We start from the raw sequence: 25,552 nt of genomic DNA on the forward strand, positions 1-25,552 counted from the left end.
TGGATTAAAGCATAACTTGTTAAGTATTTCCCAATTCTGTGATAGAGGGAACTGTGTGAAGTTTAATAGTGAAAAATGTTTGATAGTCAACAATAGCACAAAGGATATCATTTTGGAAGGAACAAGGAAAGGGAACACATATGTTGTGGATCTCAACCTTGTTCCCAAAAACAAATTCACATGCCTTAGTGTTATTGATGATGATTCATCTTATGGCACAAGCGTCTAGGTCATGCTAGCTTTTCCTTGCTTGACAAACTGCGTTCTAAAGAACTAGTTTTAGGTTTACCCTCTACTAAGTTTCATTTAGATCATGTATGTGATGCATGCGCAAAAGGCAAGCATGTTAGGTCCTCTTTCAAGTCCAAAAATGTGGTGAGTACCACAAGACCTTTAGAGTTACTACATATGGATTTATGTGGACCTATGAGGATACAAAGTAGGAGTGGAAAGAAATATGTGTTAGTAATTGTAGATGACTTCTCTAGATTTACTTGGGTTATTTTTCTTTCTAGCAAGGACGAGACTTATGATGAGTTCCTTGTCTTTGCAAAGAAAGTACAAAATTTGAGTGGTCATAATTACTTCACCTTAGATCCGACCATGGTAAAGAGTTTGAAAATTATAAGTTCGATGACTTTAGCAGAGACAATGGATTAGATCACAATTTCTCAGCCCCTAGAACACCTCAACAAAATGGTGTTGTTGAAAGGAAGAATAGAACACTAGAAGAGATGGCTAGGACTATGTGATAGCTAGTGGACTTCCTAAAAACTTTTGGGCAGAAGCTGTGAATACTGCTTGTCACATTATAAATCGAGCCATGGTAAGACCTTTATTAAATAAAACGCCCTATGAGCTGTATTTTGGTAAAAAGCCCAATATTACATATTTCAGAACATTTGGATGTAAATGTTTTGTTCATAATAATGGGAAACAAAATATTGGAAAATTTGATGCTAGAAGTGAAGAAGCGTATTCTTAGGATATTCTTCTAGTAGCAAGGCTTATAGAGTGTATAATAAAAGGTCTATGTGTGTAGAAGAAAGTGTGCATGTTATTTTTGATGAAACAGATAAATTTGATGCAAGCACACAGGTTGAAGATGACTTCGAAATAGGATTGACAAAAGACCTAAGTCTTATTGATGAGACTTTGGAAGACGAAGTCATGGGAACAAAGCCAAGGGAACAACATCCTGTTCCTGTTCCCAATGAAGAAGAAGAGGAACTAAGTGATGATGCACTAGTGAATGAATCCACTATTGTTGAACCTGGTTCCCAAGTACAGGAAATGAAGATGATCAAGGAAACCAAGTTTCCATCCAGGATTTCCAACCAAAGCCTTGGAAAACTCATCGTTCCCATCCTGTGGAACTAATAATCAGTGACATAAATAAGGGAACTCAAACGAGATCTCAATTGAAAAACTTTTGTGCTTTTCATGCTTTTCTTTCTATGTTGGAACCTAGGAATCATGAAGAAGCTCTCACTGATGCTGATTGGATCGTAGCAATGCAGGATGAACTTCATCAATTTGAAAGAAACAAAGTTTGGCACCTTGAACCTAAGCCTAAACATAACAAGGTTATTGGTTTAAAGTGGGTGTTTCGAAACAAATTAGATGAGTTCGGAACTATCATAAGAAACAAGGCCAGGTTAGTTGTGAAAGGATACAATCAACAGGAAGGCATTGATTATGAAGAAACTTTTGCTCCAGTTGCAAGATTGGAAGCAATTAGAATCTTCATAGCTTTTGCTGCCTTCATGGGTTTCAAATTGTATCAAATGGATGTAAAATGTGCTTTTCTAAATGGTTATCTTAATGAGGAGGTATTTGTAGAACAACCTCCAGGTTTTGAAAATAAAGAATTTCCTAATCATGTCTTTAAGCTTGACAAAGCTCTTTATGGGTTAAAGCAAGCTCCAAGAGCATGGTATGAAAGACTTTCTAAGTTCCTTCTTGAAAATGAGTTTAAAAGAGGAAAATTGGATCGAACCTTGTTTTTAAAATCAAAAGGAAAACATTTATTAGTTGTTCAAATATATGTTGATGATATTATATTTGGTGCACTAATGAATCTTTGTGCAAGGACTTTGCTAATCTCATGAGTAAAGAATTTGAAATGAGTATGATGGGTGAGCTCAACTTCTTCTTGGGGTTGCAAATCAAGCAAACAGAAGAAGGAATCTACATCCATCAACAAAAGTACATAAAGGAACTATTGAAAAAGTATGGTTTGGAAGCATCCAAAGTTAATCATACACCTATGGGAATCTCAACCAGATTGGATGAAGATTCTATAGGACAAGTGTGGATCAAACCAAATATCGAGGTATGATTGGCTCATTACTATATCTAACTGCAAGTCGTCCTGATATTGCTTTCAGTGTAGGTTATGTGCAAGGTTTCAAGCCAATCCAAAGGAATCTCATCTCACAGCTGTGAAGAGAATCCTAAGATACCTCAAGGGAACAGATGATTTAAGCCTATTCTATTCGAGGAGTGATACCTTTGAATTGAAAGGATTTGCGGATGCTGACTATGCAGGAGATCTGGTCAATAGAAAGAGTACATCAGGTATGGTTCAGTTCCTTAGTCATAGTTTAGTTTCTTGGAGCACCAAGAAGCAAAACACAGTTGCTTTATCTACAGCAGAGGCTGAATATGTTGCAGCAGCAGCATGTTGTTCCCAAATGCTATGGATAAAACAACAACTACGTGACTATGGAATCTACTTTGAATGTGTTCCCATCTATTGTGATAATACTAGTGCTATTAGTATTTCTAAAGATCCTGATATTCAAGAGTCAAACACATCCATATTAGGCATCACTTTCTGAAAGATAATGTTGAAAAGGGTCTTATTAAAATGGAATTCTGTGAGACTGAACGTCAAATTGCAGATATCTTGACAAAACCCTTAAATAGAGATAGGTTTGAGAAATTGAGACTTGAACTTGGCTTAATAAATTGAAATGATTGCTACATTATTCCCCTTTGTGTTAATTCTTTGGCATTATGTCTGATGTGCATTTTTGATGTTTTTTTTGCTTAAATACATCACAATTCTTATATGATTATTTCATATGTATAAGTAAAAATGTCTGAAAACTGCTCACCAATGTCCAATAATATTCCCCTTATTGTTCATAGGACAATTCTATGCCTTAAGTGATAACAAAGGATTAAAAGAATTAATGGAGTTCCAAAGTAGCAAAATTTCATTGTTCCATTCATTTCCCAAACGCTGTTCCCAATTCCCAGCGTATTAGAGTTAGATTTTTTTTCTTTTCAAAATTCGAAAAACCAAAAATATTCTGTTCAGATTTTATTTCCTAAAAATCTGATTTTTCCTTATATCTCTCAAGTTAGTTGAAGATATTTTTTTTAGATTTTTTTCTTAACACGTGTAAATACACGGTTTTATTTATTCTTTCCTTAAACCAAAACAAATTTTTTTTCCTTCCTTCTCATAAAACCGAAAATTACTCCACAAATATGACTACCAAAAACACTCACACTCTCTCTCCTCCCACAAAGCCGAAAAACCCTCTCCTTCATCCTCTAAAATTGAATCACCAACACCCATGGATATTTCTCCCAATTCTTCATCAAGAATTCTAAGGAAAAGGAAGAAAACAAGAAGAATCGGTTGAAATGGAGGTTGAAGAAGCTCATGCAACTAGTGAGGGGGAATCAGATGTTCCCGAGAGAGGAACAACTCGGTTGTTCGAAAAAATTCCACGGAACTAGGTATGTGCATGGACTTTTTATTGATGTTTCTTGGTGCAAAAGAGTAAACTTTCGTCAATTACTTAATATGATTAAGTTTCAAGGTTGGGAAAATCTTTTTGTGAAATGTTATGGAAATAGTTTGATTCCTAAATTGATGGAGAATTTTGTGAAAACTTTTCCATGGATGAAGAAGGAAATTGTTCCACCTTGGTGAAAGGAACTCAAATGATTTTAATGCTAAAATTTGGGTAAACTGCTTGGTGTTCCCGTGAGAGGAACAGATGTTTATTTCAAGAAACAACGTGGTTCTATCCATTTTCGGACATTTCCTTTGATCAATTGATTGTTAAGTATGGGGTCAAAAGGGAAAAACATTTCTTGATCATAATCTTCTTTCCCCTTATCACAAAATTTTGTTTCACATCCTCAAGAAAGCTTTATTGCCTCGTCTTTCCAAACGTGCTCAAGTTAGCATGTTGGATTTAATTTACATTCATTGTCTTGCTTCTCACAAACACATAAACTTTCCTTCCTTAATGATTCAACATTTGAGTCATTGCATTGAAAATGGATTTGTTGTTGGCTATGGAGCTTAGTAACCGAAATTCTACTTAAGTTTAAAGTGAAAATTTCGGGAACTCAGTCCATAGAGTGTGTCCACGGGAAATATGTTGAATGTGCGTGCCTTGAATAACTTAAATGTTTGTGTTGTGAATGGAGAAGTTATTAAGGGCCGTGCTAATCTTGATGATGATGAGGATGATGATGATGTGGATGATGAAATGGAAGAAGAAGAAGAAGAAAAAGAAGTTGAAGAGAAGAAAATCGAAAAAGAAAAAGAAAAGAAAAATCAAAAAGAAAAGAAAATTGAAAAAGAAAAAGAAGAAACTAAAAAGAAAGGGAAGAAGGTGGTTGATGAGGTGGTGAAACCGGTTATGAAGAGCACTAGAGCTAGTCAAAGGGTTCAAAATATGAAAGTGCTTAATTTTCCTATCTTGATGCCGAAGAAAGTTGTGAGGAAGATGAAGTAAAGGTGATTGATAGGGAAGATTATGAATCTAACCTACCTCCTTCTAGGGAACCGACTCCTGTTCCCATGGAAACCAATCCTCCTTTTCCTCCATCTCCACAAAAATCTGCCTCACCCTCTACCCTAGCACCACAAGATGATCTATCCCTCCCTCTACCTCAAAACCCTCCTGTTCTGTTCCTAAAGCTAAGGAAAAGTTGGTGTTCCCATTCTAGAGGAACAACCTGCTGTTCCCAAACCAAGGAACAAACCGAACCCCAAGCCTTCTCAAGCTCCCTCGCTTCTCAAAATCCTACCATTGGTTCTACATATACTCTAGCTCATGCTAGATAGTTGGATTCTTTGTTTTCCTTGGTTATGGGTCATTCGGAAGCAATGATGGAGTTTGCTACGGAAGCTAAGGATTTAAATGGGTTGGTAAAAGGGGTTATGAGCAAAGTTGACAAAGCCTTGGATGGACAACAAGAGATTATGGCTCGGCTTGGTGAACTTTCTTCCTCATTCAAGCTATGAACTCAGATTGTTGAAGTTGGAAGAATTGTGCTCAAGGGAAATGATACATTGGCCGAAAATCATCAAGAAGTGATGGCAAAGCTTCATGATGTGGTGGAAGAAGTAGAACAACCTCCCTCTCCTAAACATAAACTTTTCTCATTTAGCTTGTTTTATTTTGTGTGGGAACATGAACTTTGTTTAATATTTGTCTTTTCTATCCTTCTCCTTTAATCATGCTACAATGGAACTTTTGGTTTGCTTAATTCTAAGTTTGATCTTTTTGCATGTGTGCGTCTAAATGAATGGCTAATATTCTTGGATTGCGGTTTTTGAGAGTTGAATGCTTTATTTGCTTATACTAACCAACTTATTTCTTACAAGTTTGGTGGTGATGTGTTTAGTGAATATAATTCATCTTTTTGAAATCGTGGACTATGTTTTTGAAGATGCCAAAGGGGGAAAGATAAGGCAAATCAGAGTAAATTTTTTTTTGCATGAATTATGTTCTCATATTTCGACTTTACAAAATAAAATAACGAGTCTATAATATTAATTTAACTTGGTTACATACTTTGTTAAAATTATTTTTATATGACTTATATATATTATTTTAGTATATGCCTTTTGTTGCCATCTTCAAAAAGGGGGAAATTGTTGACCCTTGAGTTTTGAAGATGACCTAACCACAAAAGACATAGTATATTTTATTTATGTTGTTGCAAGGTAATTCATGCTCGAGCTAAGAGAATACTTGATTGAAGATTAAAGCGGAGAATTAATCAAGATCGAAGTAAAGATGTTCGAGAAATGAAGAATCAAGCATGGAATGAAGATTAGAATACATTAGGGTATTTATTAATCTTCTTGTTAAGGTTGAGTAATAGCTTTATTAAGTTCGTGGTGAATTCTCAAAGGAACTTGGTTCTGTTCCCATGAAAGGAACAGACCTGGCACTATAGGAACAAGGCTTAGGAACAAGACTTAATAATTAGGGAACAAGACTTTAAAACTAATTTAGGAACTCTAAGTGACTAATATTGTGCGCCTAAGTAATTGTGTGCCCAATATAGTTTGTTAGTTTAGGGATAATTTGACTAAGATCCATAATTTTAGGAAGTTAGTTTAAGTTTTAGGAAAAGATTTTAAATAGATTTTCTGATTTTAAATAATTCTGATTTTCAAATCTTATCTTTTTAAAATATATATTTTATCTTTTATATTTTATTTAAAAGATTTTAGTTTTCGAAAAAAATATTATTTCCGGTTTTTAGAAGCTTCGGATTTTTCTAAATATAAAAATTTTTTCCGGTTTTTTGTAAAAGATTTCGAAAAAGATTTTTTCCTAAAAATTAGCTAAAGGATTTTTATTTATTTATTTCCTAAATTCTAGCTTACACGCCTAAGTGATTTACTGCTTCAAGTTTATGGAGTTAGTGGATTTAGTGGCATAAGTTAATTATCCTCCAAGTATTTTTAAATTAAATAAGATTAATTATTCTCCAAGTTTGCAAAACCACGTACTTTGTTACTGCTTCTATGAATGATGTAATGGTTAGTGGATGATGTACATGACTTAGAATAAATAATTTAATTTAATTAAATTAATTAGAAATCATGGAGAACATGTGATAATGGTCTAAGTTAGTGGAAATCATGTCTTGTCTTAAAGGTCTATAAATAGCGCCTAATTCATTAGAAAAATTGTGTCTGACTTTTATTAGTCACACCAAAGTGTGTCTGACTTTTATTAGTCACACCAAAGCGTGTCTGACTTAGTTAATTTGTCTTAAGTTATCTAAAGTGTCAGTGCCTTTCCTTAAGAGAATTCATACTTACATTAATCGAGTTTTCATTACTCTTCCATTGTTTTACAAAGTGTATTTTTGAGAAAAAGGGTTTGAGTGAACTCTTGTAAGTGTGAGAAAGCTTTGAGTGAAGCAAGAGAAAGAGAAAGAGAAAGAGAAAGGAACTTCGAGTGAAGTTTGAGAGAAAACGTCAGTTGTTGGGAACTGTCGTTGGGAACTTGAGTTGAGTGACTTAAGTTGAGAATCGAGAGAAAAGTAATAGGTTGTAATCAGAGTTGTTTTGGCCTATTATAGTGGAAAGTTGTTTAAAATCCCTTGTGGTCGAGGTTGTTTCTTCCTACTAGGCCTAGGAAGTTTTTCCTCGTAAAATCTCTCGTGTTCCCATTGTTTGTTCCCAAGTTTACTTTTAATTCCGCAAAAAGTTGTGCTTATTCTCTCACTATAATTCACCCCCCCCTCTTATAGTGCTCATATTATACAACACAGATAAACAAAGAGGTTATTTTTTTATTGTTCTAATTAAATGGGTTTCATTTGAGAGATTTCCCATTGATTGTCTCATGTTATATTGCGGCATGGTACACCTAATACTAATGTTTGCTCATATGGCTGTTTTCTAATATTACTAACTTTCACTACAAAAAAAACTACATATAGAGGCAATCCAAAATTGCATCTAAATATATATTTGTAGCCTCTAATGGTGTTTAGAAACAATTTTTTGGTTGCCTCTAATTAGTCCGTCGCTAATTATAGGTTGCCCCTAATGCCACGTTTTAGAGGCAGACAAGTTATGGTGTTGCTAAAGACTCTTATGTTTAGAGACAACCATATGCCTGTCGCTAATTATAGGTTACCCCTAATGCCACGTTTTAGAGGCAGACAAATTATGGTATCTGCTAAAGACTCTTAAGTTTAGAGGCAAACATATGACTGTCGCTAATTATAGTTTCCCCTAATGCGTCATTTAGAGGCAGACAAGTTATGGTGCGGCTAAAGACTGATATGTTTAGGGGCAACCATATGTCTGTCGCTAATAATTTGCCCCTAATGCCACCTTTTGAGGCACACAAGTTACAGTTCTGCTAAAGCCTCTTACGTTTAGAGGCAACCATATGTCTGTCGCTAATTATAGGTTGCCCCTAATGCCACTCTTTTGTGGGACACAAGTTATATGTGATAAGACCACTTATATTTAGAGGCACATAAATCCATCTCTAATTATATGTTGCCTCTAATGCAACCATAAGTTAGTCGCTAAAGGATGTTTTTAGGTGCAACTTTTGACATTTTTATTAAAACTATTAGGGGCAACTACACATTTTACAGTTTACGATTTATGAATTAATACATATATATGCTATATTAATACTAAAAGTAAACAAACAAAACAATTTAATGAATCATAAAAAGCTACTATATAGATAAAAAATAATTGTCATTTATATAAACACCTTAATCAACTAACATGTCTAATTAGTTGGTTGTTCACAATTGTTACAGTAAAAAGAAATTGGAAACTACAAGAGAGAAAAAAAAAAGATATCTAATAGTTTGAATAGTGTCATTCCATTTTTCAATTGCCTCATTCTTTGTTAGTGTCATGCTATTTTCTTCCTCATATTATTCTTCAATTGTTTGAATAGTTGGATTCCGCAAGCACCTGCAACACATGCATATAGTAAATATTAGTTTAATAACAAATATTAGTTTAACAAAGCTGTAATAACTTGTACAAAAATTGGCTTAACCGGTAGTAGTAGCACGCAATGGCACGACAACTTGCACCGGAAACAACTAAAAAGCATAGCAACCGCTGCAATAACACAAGATTAAGTACATGAACAACAATGATCGTGCAAAAACAAACATGAGCAAGTCAGCAGCACAAACCTTTCCAGATTGACTAAAAATACTTATTTAACAGCATCAAAGCCACAACTAGAAGGATTCAGGTAGCAATTTTATTCACCATTATTTACAACCGTTATAGTAACTATAAATATCTATTCATGATATCTTGAATTTTGAACTTCATTAAAATAATTAGAAACTTACATGAAAACCACCTTATTTTCCTTAATTTGACAGCTCCAATATGACACCATGAACAAATATCTGCACCAAAAGATTGAAAAAAAGAAAAGACATTTGTTACCCAAAGATAAGATCAAAAAAATTTAACATCATAAATGCATATAAGATAAGCATAACTCTATACCACTTAATCTAACAGTGGAAACCTGTTTTTATACTCTATACCAAAATCACACAGCAAAATTAGAGAACTAAAGTCAACTGAGAGGTACTAACCTTAACAATTTGCAGCTGCGCGAAAATTAATCATCTAAACAGCTTCGATGGGCTAAATCGATAATCTAAACAAAAGGATAGCCGTTTAAGAAGGGACAAAGAGCTGAATGTGACTGCAGGATCAAATAAATAAGCAAAAAAATAGAAGCAGTGAGCAATGGCCGCAATAGAACAATCAACAATTAAGTTATCTTATTTCTCAAATCATTTTCATCTCATTACACCGCTGGCATAGCTCATTCTCTTAAACAAATGAGTGGCAAGTACGGGCTTTGGACAAAGGACAAACGCTGCCTCCAAAGTTCGTTATGGAGCCCAGCAATACTACCCCCAATGTTCGTTATGGAGCGTAGCCGACCGTATCAGGTCAAAAGAGTAATCATCCTCCACCCATACCTTGCCCACTTTCTATTTTCAGTTCATAAACTAAGCCAGCAAAACATTTGCATATTCATATTATCAAATAACATTTCCACAATCCACACATTCATAACTATGGCCACAATCCACATTCAGGGAGAAATACACATTCAGGGAGAAATACAAAACAAACGAAATTCCAAAATATCCTTTGTCCAAATCCCGTACTTGCCACTCTACTAATAACATCCCTAAACAAGCAAGCAACTAATTTTAATACTATGAAAATAAGAAAACTTAATTATACCATTATCCATTAAGAAATTGAAACCTTAGTGTAATTGTTTCTTCCATCACAACACACACCACAACCCACTAAAAGAGTAGCAGCGACAACACTAACAACAACAACAGACAACAATAATAGCAACAACAAACAATAGCAACATCCACCCCACAACAACCTCTACTAACGCAGCATCAACAACAAAGATCACCATCACCAACAATAATATAACACCAACACCGACACCACGCATCAACACAACAACAATAACAACAGCAACTTAGGCTAAACAAAACTGGAAATCAGAGTTTCAAGAGGAAAAGAAAGAGGTTGATTTACCTCTGCTCAACAGAGCAGGGAGAAACAAGGGAGCACAGCTCCGACGATTCGCCGTAGTTTGTGGAGCGACGCAGATTTGTCAGCGGCGAACAGGCGGTGCGACACAAAACAACAGCGAACAAGAACAACACCACCACAGAACCACCAGCATCACCATCGCGACAGCACGCGAGCAGCAAAGCAACGCCGAACACGAACAGAGGAGGGAGAAAACACGAAGGGGAAAAGAGAGCGCGGCTCCGGCGAACAAGGGCTGACGGCGCGGCAGCGAGATGCGGGTGTGAGAGAGAGACGCAAGGGAGAAGGATTTTGGTTGGGGTTTGATTTTCGGGTTTTGGGGTTATGAGAGAAATGACGAGGTAAAGTTTGTAGTTGGGTTTTGTTCATTAAACCGACAAAAGGGAAAAGAATTGAAGGGAAAATCGACTTTGACTTCATATTTGACCAAATACCGCACAATTTAGTCGCTAATAAGACCCAAAATAATTTTAATAATAATATTTTCATAAAATTACAACAATAAATATATTACAAATAACACAATAAAATTCATACTTCTCAACTCAAATAAAATAATAATTTTCGAAACATAATTAACTTAATGGATATAATCAACATTTAATAATTTCTCTTAAAACTAGGGCTATTACAGCTGGGCTGGGAATTGGGGGGAAATGAAATGAGGGACTAGGGTTTTTCTTTCAATTCTCAAACGAAGTGTTTTTGAAATTTCCTTTTTTTTTCAAAAGTGTTTTTGAAATTTCAGTTGTACAGCAATAATCTAAATTTGAATTTATTTGGGACTCTTCCTTATTATTATATTATTATTTATTATTATTATTATTATTATTATTATTATTATTATTATTATTATTATTATTATTATTATTATTATTATTATTATTATTATTATTATTATTATTATTATTATTATTATTATTATTATTATTATTATTATTATTATTATTATTATTATTATTACTTATTATTATCATCATATTTATTATGTAATAATAAAATTATTATTATTGTTATAAAAAAAATGTACAAGTTGTTATTATTAAGTTGAACAAACGCAACCTAAGGGTGCATTCTTTTGAATGTATATAAGCACTATAGTGCTTATTTTGAAAATGATTAGATTAAAATTGATCAAACTAGCTAAGATTAGAAAATTTGAAATTATACGCTCCCTCTATTCCATCATTTTTTGTGCATTTCACTGTTCATATGCTTCTCAACGCACATTTTATGTCATAAATATCTGTGATTACATATTTGTAAAAATTATTGCAATTGAATATTAATATTATACTCATTAAGACAATTCAAACAAGACCCCACATGACTATATTTACTTTTATATGTTGATCAATATATAGAAGATTATCTCTGCATGTGAATAGTGTAAATAACTCAAATGCACTAAAAATTGTGGAACGGAGAGAGTAATAATATTCAGTTTAGATAAGAAAAAATCAAATCGAATCACATCGGATTCGACTAATTATAACTTTAAAACCAACAAAGTATAATAAGAAGAATTCATATTAGATCAGGAAAATTTATATCATATAAGAAAATTTACACCAACCCAATTGTTAGTTGCAGATGATCGCCACTGTCTGGCGAATCGTAAACAGATTAGATTATCCAAATAAAACTCAAATATGAACCCACATCCTGCATAACATAATGTAAATTGAATATAATCCAGAAAATTCGAAGTAGTCAAAGCCAAAATTCGAACTAACTCGAAGCAGAATTTTACCCCAAAACCCCTCAAAATTCAAAGCCCCAAACCCACATAATTTAAGATCCCAAATTTCGAACTTAATCCAGAAAATTCGAAGATAAAAAAAAGTTGAGATGCACCAAATTGGAGAAAAAGAACTTACCAAAATCGCAATGAAGGAGACGGTGAAGTGAGAGAGATGAAGGGAAACGAAGGGAGGAGTGAAGGTGAGGTGAGAGAAAGAGATTGAAAGAGAGAATAGTGTCGGTGTGAGGGTGAGTATTTTGATATGTATGTGAGGTGAGAGAAAGCGAGTGAAAATGTGAGGTAATGAGGTGTATCCCGCTATGAGTGTCGTAGATTTAGAGGTTTCAATTCAAATCAATCAAGTATGGACTTCTAGATTCACAATCCCTTGCTAAACCTAGTAGTCATAATCCAATTTAGACCTAATTTTAGGTTGATTACTCCTATCCTTATGAATATTGGAAATCAAATGTCACAATCAATCAATTAACTCTTATCAAGTACTCATCATGCAATCATTGCAATACTTTGACTTCTTTTACTTCCTATAGCAAAGAGAATTGATTAATTCATTCATGATAATCGGCATACGAAATCTACAAAGAGGATTGAAATTAAAACAATAAGAAAATTTCATATCAAATTAGTATAATTAATGAATGTGCCAATGGTAGCCACTAAACTAATTTAAGATAACAATATGATATTTGAGTTAATCGTCTCTATGTGAAATGCATTTTGAAACATATAACATATGATTGAACTAATATGTAGTTATTAGGTTAGATGGACGATGTATCAATATAAGTCATTGAGTTGATTCAACATAACTATATTCTATTTAACTTAGTCATATTTAATTTCAACTAATTTTAAAACTTAAAATATCTCATTGAAGTAGAATAAGTTGTTGTCGGGTGAGATGGGATATTTATACATAATCTACTTATAAATTTTCCATCTGAACTTTTCAATCGCTTTTGATTATTGTATATTTTTAGTAGAACATTTAACTTTCATAACACGCAAATCATCTGTGATGAGTTCTAGTTTAGATAAACTAAATACTAATAAAAGAACTAAAGCGGCCTTAATAATAGTTGACCGTCATCTAAATAAATTAAAAAAAAGAACAAGCGGGAGTTCAAGCGCTTTATTTTCACTAAATTTCTAAAACTTCTTTTCCCTCATTAGCCACTCTCAGTCCCTCTCATCCGGTTCCCCTCTCTCTCCTCTCTGTTCCTCGTCTCTCTCAATCTCTATCTCAATTCACCTCCTTTTTTCGAACTCATCTACAAGCAGCGGCGAATTTCGTTCCTCCTGTAAGTTTTTAACCTTGTAATTTCGATTTTTGATATTTATATTTTGGGGATTTTATTGGTTCGAATTTTCGATTTTTCAGGCTTTTCGTTTGAAATTCTGTTTGTTTTTTGTGCAAATTTGCTCGATTTATAGGTTTCCGTTTTGCTTCGATTTTGCAGGGGTTTTGGGCTTTGCATTTTTGTTTTGGGGTAGTAATTTCTAGGGGTTTGGGTTCGTATTTTTTGGTTTAGAGGATACGATTCTCCGTGGTCTTAGGGCTTCGAATTTTTAGAATTTTGGGTGTTTGGGGCACCGAATTGGAGGGAATTTGGGGGTCAATATTGGGTTAAAATGTTGAGTTGAATTTAGGGTTCTTGATTTCTAATTTGTTCCAGAATTTTTTTCAATTTTTGGGAGAATTAGGGGTTTTTTTCATGCCCCAAAATCCAGCAGAATTAGGAGAACAAAACATGTTATATGACTGGTTATAGTTGGTTATAGTTGGTTTGGTGTTGGTAATATTTTATTTTAGCCAGTTGAATACTCCTTTGGTTGTGATCAATGGAAATTGAAACTGTAAGTCTTTTCCCCTCTTAATCTGCTATGTTATCTCTCATTAAAATTTTCCCTCTTAATCTGCTATGTTAAATACTCAAGTGCTCGTATGGGGTCTGCTACGGGTCAAATACGGAGCACTTGTATGATTTTTAACTGGAGCACTTGATGTTTTTTCCACTAGTGGTATGTGCTTTTCCTGTAACTGTTGTTTGTTGCTGTTGTTATTGATGTTATTATTCTTACAATGGTGATTACTAGGTTGGTATGGTGAATTAATTAGATTTTCAGATTCTATATGATGTTTAAAAGAGAGTATTTTGGTTTTAAGTTATAACCTGATAGAATCGAGAAGGTTATATAGTGAACATAATCTTCATTTTTCGGGTATGGTATGTTGTAGAGGTTTTGTGTTAGAAGTAGTATCTCATATTCCCATAAACTATCTTGTTATAACAATGTCCATTCTAATCATGGGACACAATTCCTATGACATAATGTTTCGAAAGAATTGGGATATACCTATACCTTCCTCGACCTCCCTGTTAAGGTTGCTAGTGTTTTGCCAGAAGTAGCGTGGCGCTTTTATCAAATTGAGAAGTAGCAGTAGCAGCAAAATAAAATTGGGGCACTCAAACATCTGGAAGTCTCACCCTAAGAACTATGGTCCTAGTTCTCGCGATTAGTAATCTTGTCTAGCTCTCTCTTTGTTACTAAATTATTTTTTTTCTTGTTTTGGCATATCATCCGACATGAAAAACTTACATGACTTGGCAAGTTAGGAATGCAACTACTTACCCCAAACCGTTCTGATGTTTTGATTTCATTATGCTACACATGTAACCCTTGTAATTATATAATTTTTGCAGGGGATATAATACTTTGTTGTTCATTGGACAAGTCTGATGATATGCTGTAAGGCGGCAATGATGATGCTTAAAAAGGGCCGATGACATAAAATGCTACTCAACATGTCGAAAGTTGGAAACTTTTTTTTGTGCCTATGTAGTTGTGGTTGTAAAGACTTGCGAAGAGAATTGCATTGCTAGTGTTTGAATATTGTTATATTGGTGTACTTTCTACTCTTCAATAAGAAATAGTTTGATATAAAAACAGTTTTTCATGGCATCATCTAATTATAGAAGTGCGGAAGCTATCTGAGTGCATTTAGGTCCACATTTTAGCTAAGGAAATGGATGTGTCATTCACCCCATCATATTGTATTATGACTTAAATCATACAACTTTTGCAACAATTCAAGTTACATAAAAAAAAATATCTTTAGATGCAACAATAATCTATGTGATGCTGGAAAAATGGCTATCAAGACAACTAAATTCATATTACGCTAGATACATGGCTTTATAAACAACTAACTACATTTAATGCTAAAAAATGGCTTTAGAGACAACTAAATTAATGTGACGCTAAATACATGGCTTTAGAGACAACTAACTACAGTTGATGCTGAAAAAAAATGGCTTTAGAGATAACTTCAGTCATATGACGCTAAATACATGGCTTTAGAGACAACTAACTATAGTTGATGCTAAAAAATGGCTTTAGAGACAATTAAATTCATGTGATGCTAAAAATATGGATTTAGAGACAACCAATATTCATGTGATGCTAAAAACATGGTTTTAGAGGCAACCAACATTCATCTGATGGTGAAATGTATCTTTAGAGGCACCAGAATATAGTTGACGCTAAACACCATATAATTTAGGGGCAACCATGTTTATGTGATGGTAAAAATGACTTTTAGAGGTAAGTCGGCCAAACAACGTGCCTCTATAACCAATTTTTTTTGTAGTGTTTGTGCTTGGTAACACTCCAAATTGAACAACATAAAGCTTTGGTTGTAACTGAAATTCTTTTATATCGTGTTGAAGTTCCTTGGGCCATAAGTTCTCTTCAAGCTTTTCTACTTTAGAGAGCATCACAAGTATTGTTGTTACCTTGTATGGCCTCATTTTGTTTGCAAATTTGATTACTATGCAAGTATTTTGCTTCATATTGCAAATATTGCTATGATTGCGAACTGTACAGTTTCATTTTTGGACTATCCTGACTTCAATAAGAGCCTTGTTATGTGTATATTTCTTTTTGGATGAGCACCCTATTATTAACATAATACAAGTTCAAGTTTTTTGGCTTCATGCTCTACTGGCAGGATGGCATTCGGTCCATGGAGGAGAGAGAAGAGCAACACAAAACTAGACAAAGATAAGTGAAGGGATGGATGGACTACAACCAACTACCACTAGAATTAAAGGCCCGCGTTGATCTTGCTACCCAATCTGAATCGATAGAGAATGCCAGAATGGCATGGATGATGAGGCCATGTTAGATTCACTTCCTAGGGACTTGAGATTTGAAATTCGGAAATATTTTACATGGACTCTCTCTGCAAGGTTAGCTTCTTCACCTCCTTAACATTAATCAATGCTTGCATCTATTTAGAGCTAGCTACACATTAAGTCATTGCGTACCCTCAATTGTTAGCAATCTTTCCTCCTACGAGTATTAATGTGCATTAACTCGATAACAAAAGAAAAATTTGGGACCTGCCGACAAGAAATAAGTGTCCTACTGTTGTGTAAGTGTTAGAGGACCCGACACGAGTACTTGAGGTCGAATGTATAGTCTGAGGAACTTAAATTACAATATATGAACGGTGTTAATAGTTTAATACATACTTAATAGACTAAAAGATCGTTACTTGTAAGTGTAATGTTGGTCCTACAGATATTAATTATTTTAAGTTGCTTTGACTTGAGCACTAGGCAACTGCAATGGAGGGACAGGACACCAGTGTAGTTACTTAGTACATTCTTAAGGTAATTGATCATCATTTATCTGATATATTCATAATTTTCTTTGAGAGTCAAGAACATCAAAATCTAAGCAATTGGGTTGTGTCTGCTTATACAGATTTTAGGACTTGATATTTGTGCTGATACAATGGTTAGGAATGTTGATATTTGTGCTGAATACTTTCAGATTAGTCAAGTAGATTGGCGATGTTTGCAACAATTGACATCAAAGTTGATAGTCAGTCAGTCAGAGCAGAACACTCCACAATGAAGGTCAACTAGCTAGGGTGCTTTTACCTCCATGGAATATTCACGGTGAGTGTCAAAAAGTTTTTGGTTGCATGAAAAGCATTCTTCAATATAAGTGGTTTTGCATTTCCTTTCCCTTTTTTTTTTTGTCGTTTATTGAGGGATTTGTTGGTTTGTTGAGGGTGGAAAATACTTTTGCTTTAAGATACTTGTTTTGAATTCTATGAGTTGTATTAGGGTTTTGGTACTGATAATTGGTGTTAAAACATCTTTTGCTTTTTTTTATTCTTTTGATTCTTGTTTTGGTTGGACATTGAGGTTTTCAGAAACTGATTTGTTCTTTGATTTATTTGATTGAATCAGCAAAGACGATTACAGATGCAATTTACAAGGTAACGTTCCAAAAATTCATTCTTTACTATTGTTGTTAAAAAAATAAGAAATTCGTAGAAAATGTGCTTGAGTTTTAGGCATAGTTCTTAGTTTGTTTAATTATAGATTAGATCTATTATTTATTTTAAAATCATTAAACAAAAACTGAATAAAAACTAATAATGATGTTGAACGTATCTCTAAATATTGAATTACACAAATTCAGTCAAATTTAAGCCCTTTGATTTTTTTTTTTTACTTACATTTTTTTATGTATGCAATAGAGATAAGTTGTTTCATGCTGAAATTTGACTTAAATGTTATAAATGATGGTTGCATTCATGGTTAGAGGTCCTAGCCTTGTGGACCCCAACATCATCAAGCCTAACATCAGGATCTAAGATAGGTAAACAATTCACTATCATGAGCATGTCTTTTGCTCATACGTTATTCTCCATTCTCATTTTTTAGCAGAAGGTAGGTAAACATCGTCTCGGACACTTTGATGGATACACAAAGAAAGAAGGAGATCAAAGAGAATATGTATAGAGAGAGATAGAGATAGAAAGATAGAGAAAAGAGGGAGAAGTAAAGAGAGAGAGGGGTAGAGAGATAAATAGAGAGAGGGGGGAGGGAGGGAGATAGATAGATAGACTAGATAGATAAATACATAGATAGATGGATAATTTTAATGGATAAACAAAGAAAGAAGGTAATCAAAGAGAATATGTATAGAGAGAGGGGGAGGGAGGGAGGGGGAGGGGGCGGGAGGGAGAGCGAGAGAGGGGGCGAGGGAGAGGGAGAGGGAGAGGGAGAGGGATGTAGAGAGGGAGAGGGTTGAGAGAGGGAGAGAAAGAGAGAGATAGAAGAGGGAGGGATGGAGTCCTAATTTAAGAGAGTTAAAAGAGAAGGTACCTAGCCACTTAGGTGAGTTTGAGCTTTGTTTGGTTTTCTACTCCACGGTGGACTCACTAGGATAGTTCAATCCTAATTTCTAGCTTAGCTTCAACCTTTGCTACTAGAGTTGTTGCCCAATATTTTAAGTTGGGGTTTTATTTACTCGAAAATATATCCCTGCAGTCCCTAGATTATGGAATTGAAGGTGCATAGAGTGATGTACTGGAATAAAGATTAAGAAGTGTCCTGAAGAGATGAGAAAATGAAAGTCTAATTTACTATTTTACAGTCTTAACATGGAATTACATTATCTCTGATCATACTTCTCCTGCTTCAATTATGTTAAATTTATAAAGGGTCTAATATATTAGCAGTTTTTCAATATATGCTAATTTATAAAGGGTCTAATATATTTTCATTTTTTTTTTAGGGAAAAAGTAATGGTAATACAAGGGAAGAGGAAAATTATTGAGAAGGATGGAGAAAAGTCTAGAAGAGAAAGAATGAGCAAATGAGAGTTGAGGAGAAGATATGAAGTGCTAGAGGTTGAGTAAGGGAGGGAAAAAAATAAGGATATCAAAGTGAGAAAGAAAGAGTCGAGTTTGGAGTGAAAAGTAGAGTTGTTCGACCTTATTTCTCATTAAATAAATATGAATAATTGAAAAATACATGAATAATTACAGTTAGAAAATCCACTTAAGTAAAAGAGTAATTAGGTGAACACCATTATGATATATGAGAGATTGAGGAGTGAAATGTGCGTATTAAGCTTAGTAACACATTAATTAGACGAGATTACTAGAACATAACTTGCATAGACGTCAATTTTTTCCTTTTGACGTCTATAATTCAAAACTAAATATGAAATTCTTGTTGCAATGTGTAGCCTTGTCCTTGAAATGTCTAGAATGTTCAATATTTTTGGGTTTGCTATTAATTAATCTTACATGAATTTGTAGGTATGATTTCATCTCCAAGGCTTGGAGTTAGATTATTAGTTCTACTTGGATTATGTCTTGTAGTAATCAAGGAGTTCTCACGTAGCATCCCAAGGGAAAATTGACTGGGAAAGCTATTTGTAATTTACTTTTTGATATGGACTTTTGCGTAGAATGGAGCTGTAAAGAAATGGTTGTACTTCAGTCTTGAAGTGGCAATATATTGGAAAGACTAACCATATGTAGAAGCACTTAACTTTTACAATAACCGAAATCTTCTGAACTCTTTTCGTAAATAAGATAAAGCACATATCTTTATATTTCATTAGCTTTTTTTGGTAGACCACTTTTCGTGCACCATTACAAATTAATTGGTTGACGGACTAATCATACCAAGGATTCATATTTTTTTTTGTCTTCTTGTTTTTGGATTATGCCTCTATATAACAATTAGTTGATTGACAATAGTTGTTTTCGGTAGTTGCTCTCTGATAGCTGACATAACAGCTTGAAAATATATATATATATAGGGTTGGGATCCGGTGAGAATAGATCCCTATGTGAGAACACTTTTTTATGTGAGAATGAATCTCATCCTTCGATTTAGTTTTAATCAAATGGCTCACGTTTTTTCAAACAATAAAACTAAACTACTATCTCCTCTCTCGTTTAAAACAGTCGTCCAGAAAAACAACTTTTATTTCTCTCTCTCACGCGTTCATCTCTCTCTTTCAATCACGTTCTTCTCTCTCCTCCTAGAAATTAGATTCAAGCTTCCTCCTGGTTCGATGTCCGATGAAGAGGTTCTGTTTCAAATAAACCAGAAATGAAACAATAGAATATTTACCGACTAAATCCAGAAAAACTAAAAATGTAAACTTGCTTTGACACCCACGTAGCAGAAACAGTAGATTTAGCAGATTAATATGTTGTTTTTTTTTGTAGTGACATATTAGTATCTTATCATGAAACCTACATAATACATCATAGTGACCCCTTGGACGAAATAGTGACTATATTCTGTAAGTAAATGATTCTTCCAAGATAGGTTAACAGGGTCACTATGAGATAATAAAAGTTAATATGATCTTTTTATGGGTTTTTTTGTTTGTAAAATACATTCACCTATTGTTCCCTTAATGTTAGGATTGCATGTTAGATAATACATCATGTGACCCTTTGGACGAAATAGTGACTATATTCTGTAAGTAAATGATTCTTCCAAGATATGTTAGTAGGGTCACTATGAAATAAGAAAATTAATATGGTTTTTTATGGTTTTTTTCCTTGTAAAATACATATTCACCTACTGTTAAACATTGTTATTTGTATGAATGTCTCTCGTGACACTTTAACATTAATATGAACGAAAATTTAGAACATTACAAACTGACATATCAATTAGTAAAAAATAAACCTGATGCAAGAACTAACGAAGAAGATCCAACTTCCATATCTGAAAGAAAACAAAATACTAATTAACCTAATAATAATTAACCTAAAATTGAAGAAGATTACCAAGAGAATCAAGAAAACGACATTGAGCAACTAAGCCTGCAAAACTGTGAGAAAATATCATTGTGACCATGTGTTATATTATAGTAACCCATCTATCACATGTTTAAAGAAATTAGTCAACAAAAAATAAAATTTCCTATTTCCATATCATGGTGACCCTTTGCTTTATCATAGTGACCCTCTGCTGTATCATAAATTTTTCCACAAGTAAAACCTACTTCCTGTATCGATAGTTTTTGCCACAGCTTAAAACCTAATTCCTGTATCGAACAAAAATCGAACAAAAATCGAACAAAATCGAACAAGAGTCGAACAAAATCGAAGAAACATCGAACAAGAGTCGAACAAAATCGAAGAAAAATCAAACAAAAAACGCCATTGAAATCAGAAAAAAAATCGAACAAAAATCTGCAAGTAATAATATCAAATTAAAAATTTTGAGTAATACCTGTTGAATAATGAGAAGAATAGTGTGAGTTTGCGAAAATCGACCTAAAACTTTGAATATTACTCCATCAATGACGCCATAGAGGAGAGAGAAAGCTCTGCAAAAAACTTAGAGAGGGAAAAAAAATGACGTTAAAGTTTGTGAGAAAGAAGGGGAGGAAGGATGGTTGGATTACTCATTAGTGTATTTAGGATGGTTGGATTATATTAGATCCAAAGGTCCAGATTTGTTCTCACATAAAAAAGTGTTCTCACATAGAGGAGGTGTTCTCACAAGAGCCCTCCTATATATATATATATATATATATATATAAACATTTAGCAATTTTGGATAGTTGTTAGTTTCCGAATGCATAAAATGACTTTAAGGGTTTCCTCTTAATGGAAGTTCATTTATAAATAGACTACTTGAAGTGGTACTCATATAGTCATATAGTTTCATAATTATCCTTGATAAAATAGTCGTCATCAATTTTTAGTAAAAAATTACAAGAATATGGTATATTTAAGATGAGAAATTTACATAAGTTAATGTCTTCCGATACTAACAATTATTCATTATTAAGTCTAATTGAAATGGTATTCATATAGTCATAGTTTGTTCTTTCTTTTCCCTTTCTTTATAAGTTGTTATTAGAGATATGAGAACTTTATTGCATATGTCCTATGGAGTTTATCTTTTATGAACTACATGTGTTGAACATCCAAGGGGGTAGAGTTGTTATTTTTTCTTTATATGAAATATAGACTTCTATTTTCCTCGTGAAGGAATCGAGGAAGATTTTTTTCCTCCTACAATAAAAGAATTTCATCATCCTATATTCACTTATTGTAGGAAAAAATATTATAGATAAGTTAAGTTAAGTTAAAATTATAACTACAAAAAATTATAACTACATTCTTAACTATCAAGTTTAGATGCCTTTTGTTTTCCCTAAATGGATTATGCTAATGATGAATATTTAGTTGTCCGCAATTATTTTTGCTACCTTGGGGGGACACGCGCGATAGCGCGCGGTCCAACAACTAGTGATCTAAAAACATGTCATCTTTCTTTCTCATCTTATAAAACTTGATCATGCATCATGACCCATATTGGCAAATGCATGACTAGAAAAAAGAATATCATTTGAGAATAAAAATTCAAGTATATAAAATTTGAAGAGAAAATAAATACTAACTTTAAAAGTGTGTCAAAATATAACAAACTGGATGTCTACTTAATTAAAATTTCAAAAAATTATCACAGTTGGTAATTTATTTTATTTTATTTTACTTGTTATTCTTAAGATATTTCAATTACGAATTTCATTCTCACATTCATTCACTTGTATTTTACTTGTATTCAATTTAGTGAAAGTATTGGGTCAGACCGTCTGACCCAATAGCTTCCGTCGGACGGGCCTGGCCATCAAAAACGCGCGGGCTTTCTTTTTTTTTTCATATTTGTTTTGTTGATCAGCAGTTTTGTTTATTTTTAGAAAAAACATATAACGGTTATTAGGTCATTATCTTTTTTCGATTTTGAAACTGTTTTTTGGATTTCTACTTGATTCTCGCTAGTTTTAAAACTGATTCTTCTTCATTTCAAAGAAACCGATATATTATTTACTGATTATTTCTAGAATTTTTCTGCTCCTCTGCTTCTCTGCTTCTCTGCTTCTCTGCTGTTGAAACTTAGCGTGTTTTTTTGTTCGTAATTCATTACGTTTGCATCGCAAATATGGTGAAGAGGATTAGAAATGATGATTCTAGGTATAATTTCGTTTGTTTTTGCTGCAAATTTTTTTTTTGTTTTCAAAATTTGAGCGTTTTTGTTGTTGTAATTGTAATGTAGCCCGAAGTCGAAGAAGGTGAAGAGTCTTGGATCTTCAGGAAAAATTTTGGCAGTGTCTACTGCTGGAAGAAGAAAGAGAAAGATGGTGATTATGATCCAAGGTAGATTTCAAGTTCTTAGAGTAGTTTAGATATTTTTTTTTCTATTTATGAATGTTTTCAGTTTATCAGGTTTTTGTTGTTTTATACACATGTTTTCAGTTGTTGTTGTTTTTCAGTTGATATTTATATATTCTTTCAGTTGATTATAATATTCTTTCAGTTGCTACTTGTATTCTTTTAGTTGATGTTGTTTTCAGTTATATTTATATTCCTTCAGTTGATTCTTGTATTGTTTCAGTTGATTCTAGTATTGTTTTAGTTGCTTCTTATATTCTTTCAGTTGATTTTGTTTAGTTTCATTTAGACATTTCTACCTTTCTTTTGTTGTTTTTTATTTGTTTTTGTTTACTTTTTTTAAAAAATAAAGATGTAACTGAGAAATGAAGTAGTGTAACTGAAAAATGAAGTAGTGTAACTGAAAAATGAAGTAGTGTAACTGAAAAATGAAGTAGTGTAACTGAAACAATGTAAATTTTAACTGAATATTTTTAGTCTAATTGGAAAACAATGAAATAAAGAGTCATTATACTAAATGAAGTAGTAAGAAGACCAACTGAAAAGAAAATAAGTCTAGCTGAAAACTAAATAAGTCTAACTGAATCTGTCTAACTGAAGAGCAAATAAGTCTAACTGAAGAGCAAATAAGTCTAAGTGAAGAGTTAATAAGTCTAACTGAAAACTAAATAAGTTTAACTGAAAACTAAATAAGTCTAACTGAATCAGTCTAACTGAATCAGTCTAACTGAAGAGTAAATAAGTCTAACTGAAGAGAAAATAAGTCTAACTGAAGTGTAAATAAGTCTATCTGAAGAGTTAATAAGTCTAACTGAAAACTAAATTACTCTAACTGAACACTTAATAAGTCTAACTGAATCAGTCTAACTGAAGAGTAAATAAGTCTAACGGAAGAGTAAATAAGTTTAACTGAAGCGTAAATTAGTCTAACTGAAGAGTTAATAAGTCCAACTGAAAACTAAATTACTCTAACTGAACACTTAATAAGTCTAACTGAAAACTAAATAAGTCTAACTAAAATCTAAATAAGTCTAACTGAAAACTAAATAAGCCTAACTGAAAACTAAATAAGTCTATCTGAAGCACTATATAGACTAGCTGACAAAGGGAGAAGTCTATCTGAAAAACAAACAAGTCTATCTGAAGCACTTTATATACTAGCTGAAAAACGAACAAGTCTATCTGAAGCACTTTATATACTAGCTGAAAAACGAACAAGTCTATCTGAAGCACTATATTGACTAACTGATAAAAGAAACAAGTCTAACTGAAGTAATGTAAATTTGCAATGAAAATTTTAAGTGTAATTGGAATAGAATGAAATGAAAGAATAATTATACTAAATAAATAATAAGGACTAGCTGATAAAGCAAAAGTTTAAGTGAAGCACAATAATGAAGTTACTTTGAATGACTGTAGAGACTAGCTGAGAAACAACAGTCTAACTGAAGCACTATATAGACTATCTGAAAAACAAACAAGTCTAACTGAAGCACTATATAGACTAGCTGAAAAATAAACAAGTCTAACTGAAGCACTATATAGACTAGCTGAAAAATAAACAAGGCTACTTGAAGCACAACAAATACTAGCTGAAAAATAAAGAAGTTACTTTGAAGGACTGTAAAGACTAACTGAAAAATAAACTAGTCTAACTGAAGCACAATCTATATAAGCTGAAATGCAAACAAGTCTAACTGAAGCACTATATAGACTATCTGAAACACAAAGAAGTCTAACTGAAGCACTATATAGACTACCTTAAAAATAATCTAGGCTATTGTTTCAGTTGATGGTGGTCTGCTTTTAGTTGATGTTGGTATTCTTTCAGTTGATCTTTGTATTTTTTCAGTTGATGCTGTTTTTTTTTCAGTTAGTTTTATTGTTTGATTAAACTTTCTTTCTTTCAGATGTGATAAATCCTTGTCTAAGAAGAAAGCAAATCTGATTTATCACCAATCAAGTTTTCATTTTCAAGATCTAATCCCGATCAACAGAAAGACACATTTGATAGATCGTATGTTTTTTTCATTATTCTCCTTTTATATTATATGATTGTGTTTTTTTTTATGTTTTAAAGTTTTTTTGTTCACTTTTGTTAGGAATTTCACTGAGCAAGAAATAAAGTCAATTAATCTACAAGTATTGTCAGACTATTCCCATTTAAATGAAGTGGTTAGTAATTTGAGTGATGAGCAAAAAAGAGACATTAGGGATATTGGGTTTGGGAGTCTCTTAGATATTAGGATAAAGAAGTTTTGTCCTAATCTGAATTTGGAGGTGTTGTTAAATTACAATGCATCTGGAATGATGTTTTCAACAAAGAATGGTAAACTGATTTTTAATAAGTTTACCATTAGTGATGTTTTGGGGT

The 25,552-nt window shown here is 33.1% G+C and overlaps 3 long non-coding RNA genes across 4 annotated transcripts; all 3 read left to right on the plus strand.

The window, feature by feature from the left end:
* Nucleotides 1-7,551: 7,551 nt before the first annotated feature.
* Nucleotides 7,552-19,585, plus strand: LOC109134626 (uncharacterized). 2 transcript variants are annotated; one of them, XR_007272559.1, is made up of 6 exons: nt 7,552-7,566; nt 16,162-16,402; nt 16,775-16,828; nt 16,992-17,119; nt 17,417-17,445; nt 19,282-19,585. It is a non-coding gene; the product is annotated as an uncharacterized LOC109134626 (long non-coding RNA). The 2 variants fall into 2 exon arrangements; XR_007272557.2 differs by lacking the exon at nt 7,552-7,566 and having other exon boundaries at nt 15,810-16,402.
* Nucleotides 13,219-15,111, plus strand: LOC125495996 (uncharacterized). The gene is made up of 2 exons (XR_008968763.1): nt 13,219-13,454; nt 13,848-15,111. It is a non-coding gene; the product is annotated as an uncharacterized LOC125495996 (long non-coding RNA).
* Nucleotides 19,586-24,803: 5,218 nt separating the features above from the next.
* On the plus strand, nt 24,804-25,518 carry LOC130590706 (uncharacterized). The gene is made up of 2 exons (XR_008968549.1): nt 24,804-25,195; nt 25,281-25,518. It is a non-coding gene; the product is annotated as an uncharacterized LOC130590706 (long non-coding RNA).
* Nucleotides 25,519-25,552: the final 34 nt, after the last annotated feature.

This window comes from Beta vulgaris, chromosome 3 (genome assembly GCF_026745355.1).
Source record: "Beta vulgaris subsp. vulgaris cultivar EL10 chromosome 3, EL10.2, whole genome shotgun sequence".
Lineage (NCBI taxonomy): Eukaryota > Viridiplantae > Streptophyta > Magnoliopsida > Caryophyllales > Amaranthaceae > Beta > Beta vulgaris.